This window comes from Bison bison, unplaced genomic scaffold, assembly GCF_000754665.1.
Source record: "Bison bison bison isolate TAMUID 2011002044 unplaced genomic scaffold, Bison_UMD1.0 scf7180017864490, whole genome shotgun sequence".
Lineage (NCBI taxonomy): Eukaryota > Metazoa > Chordata > Mammalia > Artiodactyla > Bovidae > Bison > Bison bison.
In genome coordinates, this window is record NW_011495049.1 from 10,735,704 (window position 1) to 10,744,920 (window position 9,217).

The 9,217-nt window shown below is 38.0% G+C and overlaps 1 pseudogene; it reads left to right on the forward strand.

Moving 5' to 3' along the window:
* The window catches only part of LOC105005413, a 74,509-nt pseudogene that overhangs the window by 60,113 nt on the left and 5,179 nt on the right, over nt 1-9,217 (forward strand).

Here is a 9,217-nt window from a genome sequence, read left to right on the forward strand (position 1 = left end):
GCAAAAGAGACACTGATGTATAGAACAGTCTTATGGACTCTGTGGGAGAAGGAGAGGGTGGGAAGATTTGGGAGAGTGACATTGAAACATGTAGAATATCATGTAAGAAACGAGTTGCCAGTCCAGGTTCGATGCGCGATACTGGATGCTTGGGCTGGTGCACTGGGACGACCCAGAGGGATGGTATGGGGAGGGAGGAGGGAGGAGGGTTCAGGATGGGGAACACATGTATGCCTGTGGCGGATTCATTTTGATATTTGGCAAAACTAATACAATTATGTAAAGTTTAAAAATTAAAAAAAAAAAAAAAAGTATGATTAGATCTACAATTCCTAATCCAAACTCTAGGGGCAGGATATATTCCAGAGTTGGGATTGTGTCTGAATTTTTTAAAGGTAACATTTAGCTTGTATCTTTATTATGCTAACAGTGGGGCCTGGAACAGTTCCCCCTATTCAGATATGTAAATAAAATATGTAAACAATATATCTGATTCAAACAGGAAAAAAATCAATAAATAATCATACATCAGTATAGATCTATTTGTCATTATATGATAACCTTTTGGTTATCAAGGCTTTTTGGATGAGGGATTTTCAATATATATTACAAAACATACTAATTTCCCCATACATGGATTTGCTTTATGTTGGTTTTCTAAACAATGTAAATGTACGTGGGCCCAGCCCTTTGACTGTATAACCATGAGTATTTAACGCTGTTTTATGATCAAGGTGGTATTTGGACTATTCCAACCTCTTTATCACTATTAAAATATAAGAAACTTCATTAAGCAGTTCTGAGAATATGAAGAATACAATGAGGTGAAGGAAAAGACTCCCTCTTTCAAGAGAGACAACCAAACTAAGGCAGAACTTGATCAGTCACATTTACATGTATTTATATTTCTATCATCTCAAAAATACTACATTTCTTACCTGGAGTAGCTTTCCTATATCTTCAACTATTTTATTGAATTTGTTGGTATTATATCTTTTGTTAATGATCACATGTTTCTGTGAACATAACTATACAGTCTCAAGTGTTTCTCAATGTGTAGGTTGAATAAAATGCCTTCCATTTTCCCTCATTACATAATCTTATTCCAGATATGAGCAGTCCTGGTAAGAAAAGTACTTTTTTTTCCCTGTCTGGCCTGTTCTCAGAGGAGTAAAACATCCAAAACACATTCATTTAGGTGAGTAAAATACAAGAGAAAAAAAAAAAAAGCTGTGTTATTATAGGTTAATCTCCGTATTCTCAAATTTGGGTAGCAAAGAATAGACCAAAAAACATGATAGTCACTGACAGCAGTATATGATATTGCTTGAAGCAATATATTTTTATTATGGGATTCAGGAGGGGTAGATGAATAAGAGGACTCACAAAGACAGGGTACCTATGTCTAGTTAGAATAAGAGATTGACCATGATATTTCCAAGAGGTTACAGAACAGGAGAGGATTAACAGTTTGTCTGAGCCAAATTCCTTGCAGAGATTATGAGTCTCAGAAATTTCAGTCCTTTTTCTTCTTGGCATATTCCCAGAGTTCTGTGAACATTTAAGCTAGAAAACTACCCAAATACTTGCTTTTGTGCCAGAGTATCCTCCAAATATATATCACCAAATCCCAATTTTTCCAGTTCTCATTGGATCTGCATCTGTCTGGGTGATCATCTTTCAGAGTCAAAGTAAATTAATCCTGCAGCATATTTCTTCTGTATTTGGGATAGCTTTATGGAGCAGTAATGTTAATAGTTGGCACTCCTTTTCTGCAAGCCTCACTGCAATCTCTAAGTATTCTAATTTCATAGATGAGAAAACAGAAGCTTTAAAAGCTAAGTAACATGACTTTGATCACGCAAACTTATAAATGGTGAAGTAGGCGCTTGAAGCCAGATTCTCTGATGCCAATCTCTTTCCATAATTCCATGGATGATTAAAATGGTACATTTTGGTGAGGAGAGTCTTTCATTTGTTTAAATTGGGGAAAAGTCTCAGATACGGTTTTCTTCCATCTCTGCTGAACAATCAATCAATAATTACTGGCTTGACTATAATTATGGACCTAAACCAAAAAGGCTTATGAGGAATCTCTGTGCCCAGTTCCTGAAACTTTACTGGATTCTTTATTTTCTCCAACGCACATGTATTTATGCACTATTTCTAAACCTTGGCCTTAAAGAAATATCTTTCAACCTGATAAATTTTAGAATCTTGCTACTAACTGGTATAAAATGAATGTCAGTCTTGAAATCTCTTTTTCACTTGGAAAAGATGGTCTCACTCTGCATTGCAAAAAAGGGAGAGAGCAAATGAAGAGAGACAGTATAATTCTATCAATAAGGGGGAAGGTAGTTGTATGAATCTCAAAAGAAGAGATAAACATGTTTGAAAATTGCTTGAATCAGTTAAACATATATTGTTATCAACACTAAAGCATATCTTCCACTAGAAAAATAGTAGGTGTAACTGAATTGCTTTTAAATGACTTTCAATGATTCTTTTTTGAGATGAGGCATTAGAATAATTTTATTATAATTTCACAAAATTTTATTTTCATTTGTTTTGTCTTCCTGTCAGTTAGAGGTGACTGATGAAAAGACTGTGAAGCAGAGTAATTTTTGCTATTGAAATTGAGAGTTTCTCAGGGATTAGCTAGGCTTCTGTAGTTAGAACTTTGATCTCTATTTTTAAAATTTTAAGATATTTCTTAAAATAAGAAGGCTTGAGATTCATAATACTTCTATTAAGCAATAAGATGGTGAAATTATGAGGTCAAAGATTTTAAATGGATAAAAATAAATATGTTGGGAAAATTTTATAAAAATAGATTATAATAAATGGAAAAAAGAATTATTGTTTTAAATATAAAAATGTTTTTATAACATTAAGGAACATTATGAAATTATTGGGAATTTATCTGTATTTATTGTTTAATTTAGATTTAGACCTGTAGGCCACTTGGATTGTGTTCAGAGAATTTCCTAGAATCCCTTTTATTAAAAATGCAATTGCCCTAAAGGGAAAATAAAAGCCTAAATCATCTAGTATGTAGTTAATTTTTATGCTTGATATAGATAGTCTACTGGTTCATACAAGTCATATTGGTAAGATAGCTATTTCAGGATAAGACAAATGTCAACTGAAGTACCCTCTTTCATGTATTTTTAAGATCTGCATGATTCCTGTCATCTCCATGTTTTGAAGTCTACAGTAAGAAGTTGGCATCACTTTCTTATTGTCACCACTGGCTTTGGTTACTTTATGGACCATCTTACCATTCCTAACTGTTTGCTCCTCTTAGGGTCACACTGTCTAGATGTGAAACATGGCCTACTTTACTTAATTTATACACTATAATTAAAATAATAAGCAAGCAAACAGAAAATAAAACTAATATATAATTGTTTCCATTTTAGGTTGGAAAAACCAATATGGGTGTATTCACAAGAACATTAAAGCATAAATTTTAAATACTGAAAAGCATAGTTTTTACAAATTTTATTGACCACTATTCAAAAGTCTAGTCAAAGCTATGGTTTTTCCAGTAGTCATGTATGGATGTAAGAGTTGGACTATAAAGAAAGCTGAGTGCTGAAGATTTGATGCTTTTGAACTGAGGTGTTGGAAAAGACCCTTGAGAGTCCCTTGACTGCAAGGAGATTCAGCCAGTTCATCCTAAAGGAAATCAGTCCTGAATATTCATTGGAAGGACTGATGCTGAAGCTGAAACTCCAATCCTTTGGCCGCCTGATGTGAGGAACGGACTCATTGGAAAAGATCCTGATGCTTGGAAAGATTGAAGGTGGGAGGAGAAGGGGATGACAGAGGATGAGATGGTTGGATGGCATCACCAAATCAATGGACATGAGTTTGAGCAACTCTGAAAGTTGGTGATGGACAGGGAAGCCTGTGTGCTGCAGCCCATGGGGTCACAAAGAGTTGGACACAACTGAGTGACTGAACTGATTCAAAAGTTCTTGGATTCCACCATATTTATTGGATTTATCTATAGTACTCTCATTCTGTTTATTCAATATATTATTGGGAAAAAAAAAAACTTCTTTCCAAATGGAACTATAATTGTTGTTGTTCACTTGCTAAATCATGTCCGACTCTTTGCAATCCCATGTACTGCAGCACACCAGGCTCCTTTGCCCTCCACTATCTCCTGGAGTTTGCTCAATCTCAGGTCCATTAAGTCAGTGATGCCATCCAACCAGCTCATCCTCTTTGCCTCCTTTTCCTCTTGCTCTCAGTCTTTGCCATCATCAGGGTCTTTTCCAAAGAGTCAACTTTTCGTATCAGGTGGCCAGATTTTTGGAGCTCAGCTTCAATATTAGTCCTTTCAATGAATATTTAGGTTAATTTCTTCCAGGCAACTTCCCTGGTGACTCAGATGGTAAAGTGTCTGCCTACAATGCAGGGGACCTGGGTTTGATCCCTGGGTGAGGAAGATCCCCTGGAGAATGAAATGGCTACCCACTCCAGTATTCTTGCCTGGAAAATTCCATGGAAGGAGGAGCCTGGTAGCCTACAGTCCATGGGGTTGCAAAGAGTTGGACATGACTGAGCGACTTCACTTTCTTTCTGTGTTCCTTTAGGGTTGACTGATTTGATCCCCTTGCAGTCTAAGAGACTCTCAAGAGTCTTTTCTAGCACCACAATTAGAAACCATAAATTCTTTGGTGCTCAGCCTTCTTTATGATCTAACTCTCACATCAACACATGACTACTGGAAAAAGCAAAGTTTTGACTATACAGATCTTTGTTGGCAAATGATGTCTCTGCTTTTTAATACACTGTCTAGGTTTGTCATATCTTTCTTTCTAAGTAGGGTCTTTTAATTTCAGGGCTGCAGTCACCATCCACAGTGATTCTGGAGCCCAAGAAAATAAAATCTATAATTGCTTTCACTTTTCTCCCCTTCATGGATCACAGCCTTGTTGTGGTAAAGGGGCTTGCATAACTCATTGTAGCTATGAGCCATGCCACACAAGGCTACCTAAGGTAGACGAGACATAGTGAAGAGTTCTGACAAAATGTGATCCACTGGAGGAGGAAATGGCAACCCACTCCAGCATTCTTTCCATGAGAACTCCATAAACAGTATAAAATGGGACTATAGTGCTAGGTAATTACATAATACTTTTATTGCTATTATATTTCATAATAATTCTAAAATATAACTATATAATCATTATTAAAATTAAGTTGCTGCTGATGCTTCTGCTAAGTCACTTCAGTCGTGTCCGACTCTGTGCGACCCCATAGACGGCAGCCCACCAGGCTCCCCTGTCCCTGGGATTCTCCAGGCAAGAACACTGGAGTGGGTTGCCGTTTCCTTCTCCAAAAAATTAAGTTACATGTTTTCAAATAGCTTTCATTTTTCTTTAGTAACCTTTTATGGATCCTGCAAAAGCTGTCTCTGCTCCCCAAATATGATGTTTTGTTGTGCTAATTGTTCAGGCATGTCTGACTTTTTGCGATCCAGTGGACTGTAGCCGCCCAGGCTCTTCAGTCTATGGAATTGTCCAGGCAAGAATATTGGGGTGGATTGCCATTCCATTCTTCATAAATATGCTGTAGACATGACAAAATGCATTAATTTTTATAGTTAAAATATCACGCAGATAAAATATATTCTCTTCAACAAGCTTTATGAGGATGGCCCAGGCTGTGTATCAAATAACAGTGAACAATGAACATAGTATCTTTACCACGTGGTCCAGGAAGAACATAAGTAAATAGAAAGTAAATGCTTTCTATCTTCCAGAGGGGATGCGTGCATGTTATGACGTGGTGTAGTATTCGTTATGCTATGTTATATTACATACTGTGCTATAATACATGATGCTATGCTGTGCTGTATGTTATGCTATGCTATTCTATGCATTACACTATATTACACTATGATATCTCTTTTTCCTAGATGTTTGTTTTCCAATTCTACGAAGCCCTCTTTAGGTGCATTGCTTGGCCTAATGTTATGAATTTGGAATGAGTTTTGAGGTATAGAGAGACTGGGAACGGGTTCACTCCAGGGCACTATTTCTGCACCATTCCCCTGTGACTCAGTCCTGTCACTCCCTTGGCTTCCAGTTGGTGGTGACTTGCATTCAGGTGCATCCATAGGGGGATGTTACTTATCTTTCCTCATAGGATGCTAACTCCTCAAACTCAATCTCAAGTCTAGCACAGTCTTTATTCTAGAGCTGGGTTTACCATGCCAGACAAAATTTCTACGCATTAGACAAAGTCTCTGGTAGGCTAAGGGAAACTGAGAGACAAACAGCTGTTATTTCCCCCATATTGTCAGTGTGAGGGATTACCTGCATGCTCAGTTGCTCATTCATGTCTGACTCTTTGCGACCCCATGGACTGTAATCCACCAGGCTTCTCTGTCTATGGAATTTTTCAGGCAAGAATGCTGTAGTGGGTTGCCATTTTATACTCCAGAAAATTGCACCCCAAATATGAAGCAATTCCTGATCCAGGGGTTGAAGCTGTGTATCTTGTAATTCCTGCATTGGCAGGTAGATTCTTTATCCCCGGGTTACCTGGGAAGCCCATCAGGGATTATGCCTGAAAGGAAATCAGGCTGACTAGGCAGCATATATTTCTATACACAAATACTAAGAAATTAGATTATTACTTCGGTTCTTTTAGGCCCTCAGTCAAAGTTTCCTGTTTCCTTTTGAGGTGGTTGTCATTACTCTTTCCTATCCTGTACTCAGCACCTCTAAATAACATTGAACTTTTGCTTGACTGGGGCCAAATGTTCAGAATAGTGAAAGCAAATAGATCTAAAATGCCATTTATAGTAAATGCACCATTATTACATATACCATTCAATGAAGAGGAAAATCTCTGCTAATTTAACACTGATACTATATTTTATATCACTTAGAGTTTTTATTCTACTGAAATACCTCTTTGTATATATTACACTTGTGAAATCATAAAAAGAATATTTAAGTGAAATAACTGATTAAATGATGCTAAAACTACAACTTCTTTCCATTCAGGGTCCAACTTTTTGATCTGGAAACACCAGTGCATTTTTCCCATGTAAAATCATGCTTGGTGGCTACACAAGCATTAATGATTCATTGTTTCTTGAAAAATGCTACAGTAGTTTCTGTATGCTTATTGTCCAAGCAGCTAACAGTATTTTATAATTTTTCATACACAGGGGCAGGCAGTAACAACTTCCAAGCCTACCTGTTCCTGAATGACAACAATTATGTCATCTAAATTCGGATATGTTAAAATTTGAAGGAAAAGAAAAGAATCCCTGAAATAATGCAACTACATGTTAGCTGGAAATTTCAGATTCTCACCCACCATAGCTAAAGTGTAGGAATGTCTGCTTCTAAACATTCAGGATTCAGCTCCAGAAGCACTCCTGACCCAGTACTGTCACATTTGCAGTAGTCAATGGAAAACAATGCCACATGTCACTGAGTGGCATAGGTGGGTTTCCCTGGTGGTTCAGTGGTACAGAATCTACTTGCAATGTAGGAGACCCAGGTTTGATCCCTGGGCCGGGAAGATCCTCTGGAGAAGGAAATGGCAACCCACTCCATTATTCTTGCCAAGAAAATCTCATGGACAGAGGAGCCTGGCTGGCTACAGTCCATGGCACCACAAAGGATTTGGAAACAACTTAGCAACTAAAGAAGTAAAGCACAGAGGTGTATTTTGTCTGGGAAATTTTGCTTCGTATGACCATAACAAGAAGATAAGCCTTTCTGATTCCTTTTGGTCCTGGATTTTTCCCCAACAAGCACTTCTCACCTATGTCTAGGAATATTTCCTGAAAAAAGGTCGTGTATAATTCACTGGGTGAAGGAGTATGTGGGACCACAACCTGCTATAGTCCTAAGCATTCTTGGATACCCTCCTTGCTACATACACACAGTCACAATCATTTCAGACTTCCATATTTCATGGAGAGGTTTATCAACATTATAGAAAGTTATTTTTTGTTTGTGAATCAACTGCCTACAAAGGTAGCAAGCTAAGAGGTTACTAATTAACAAAGTATCCTATGACAAAGTATCCTAGAGAAGGGGATCTGTCACACATATTCAAAATAACTTCCCAAGTCTGAATACTAGAAGTTAAACATGGTCCCTCTTTTCCCTGATTTCTTCAGAGAGCATTTGCATATGTTCAGTTCAGTTCAGGGGCTCAGTCGTGTCTGACTCTTTGTGACCCCATGGACTGCTGCATGCCAGGCTTCTCTGTCCATCACCAAGTCCCAGAGCTTGCTCAAACTCATGTCCATTGAGTCAGCAATGCCAACCAGCCATCTCATCCTCTGTCATACCCTTCTCCTTCTGCCTTCAATCTTTCCCAGCATCAGGGTCTTTTCCAATGAGTCCATTCTTCCCATCAGGTGGCCAAAGTATTGGGGCTTCAGCTTCAGCATCAGTCCTTCCAAAGAATATTCAGGACTGCTTTCCTTTAGGAGGGACTGGTTGGATCTCCTTGCAGTTCAAATAACTCTCAGGAGTTTTCACCAACACCACAGTTCAAAAGCATCAATTCTTCAGCGCTCAGCTTTCTTTATGGTCCAACTGTCACATCCATACATAACTACTGGAAAAACCATAGCTTTGACTAGACAGACCTTTGTTGGCAGAATAATGTCTGCTTTTTAATGTGCTGTCTAGGTTGATCTAGCTTTTCTTCCAAGGAGCAAGCATCTTTTTATTTCATGGCTCCAGTCACCATCTGCAGTGATTTTGGAGCCCTCCAAAACAAAGTCTCTCACTGTTTCCATTGTTTCCCCATCTATGTGCCATGAAGTGATGGAACCAGATGCCATGATCTTAGTTTTCTGAATGTTGAGTTTTAAGCCAACTTTTTCACTCTCCTCTTTCACTTTCATCAAAAGGCTCTTTAGTTCTTCTTCGCTGTCTGCCATAAGGGTGGTGTCATCTAGTATCTGAGGTTACTGACATTTCTCCTGGCAATCTTGATTCCAACTTGTGTTTCATCCAGCCTGGCATTTCACATGATGTACTCTGCATAAAAGTTAAATTAAGTTAAATAAGTGGTGTGGCAATATACAGCCTTGACATACTCCTTTCCTGATTTGAAACCAGTCTGTGTTCCATGTCCAGTTCTAACTGTTCCTTCTTGACCTGCATAAAGGTTTCTCAGGAGGCAGGTAAGATGGTACGGTATTCCTATCTCTTGAAGC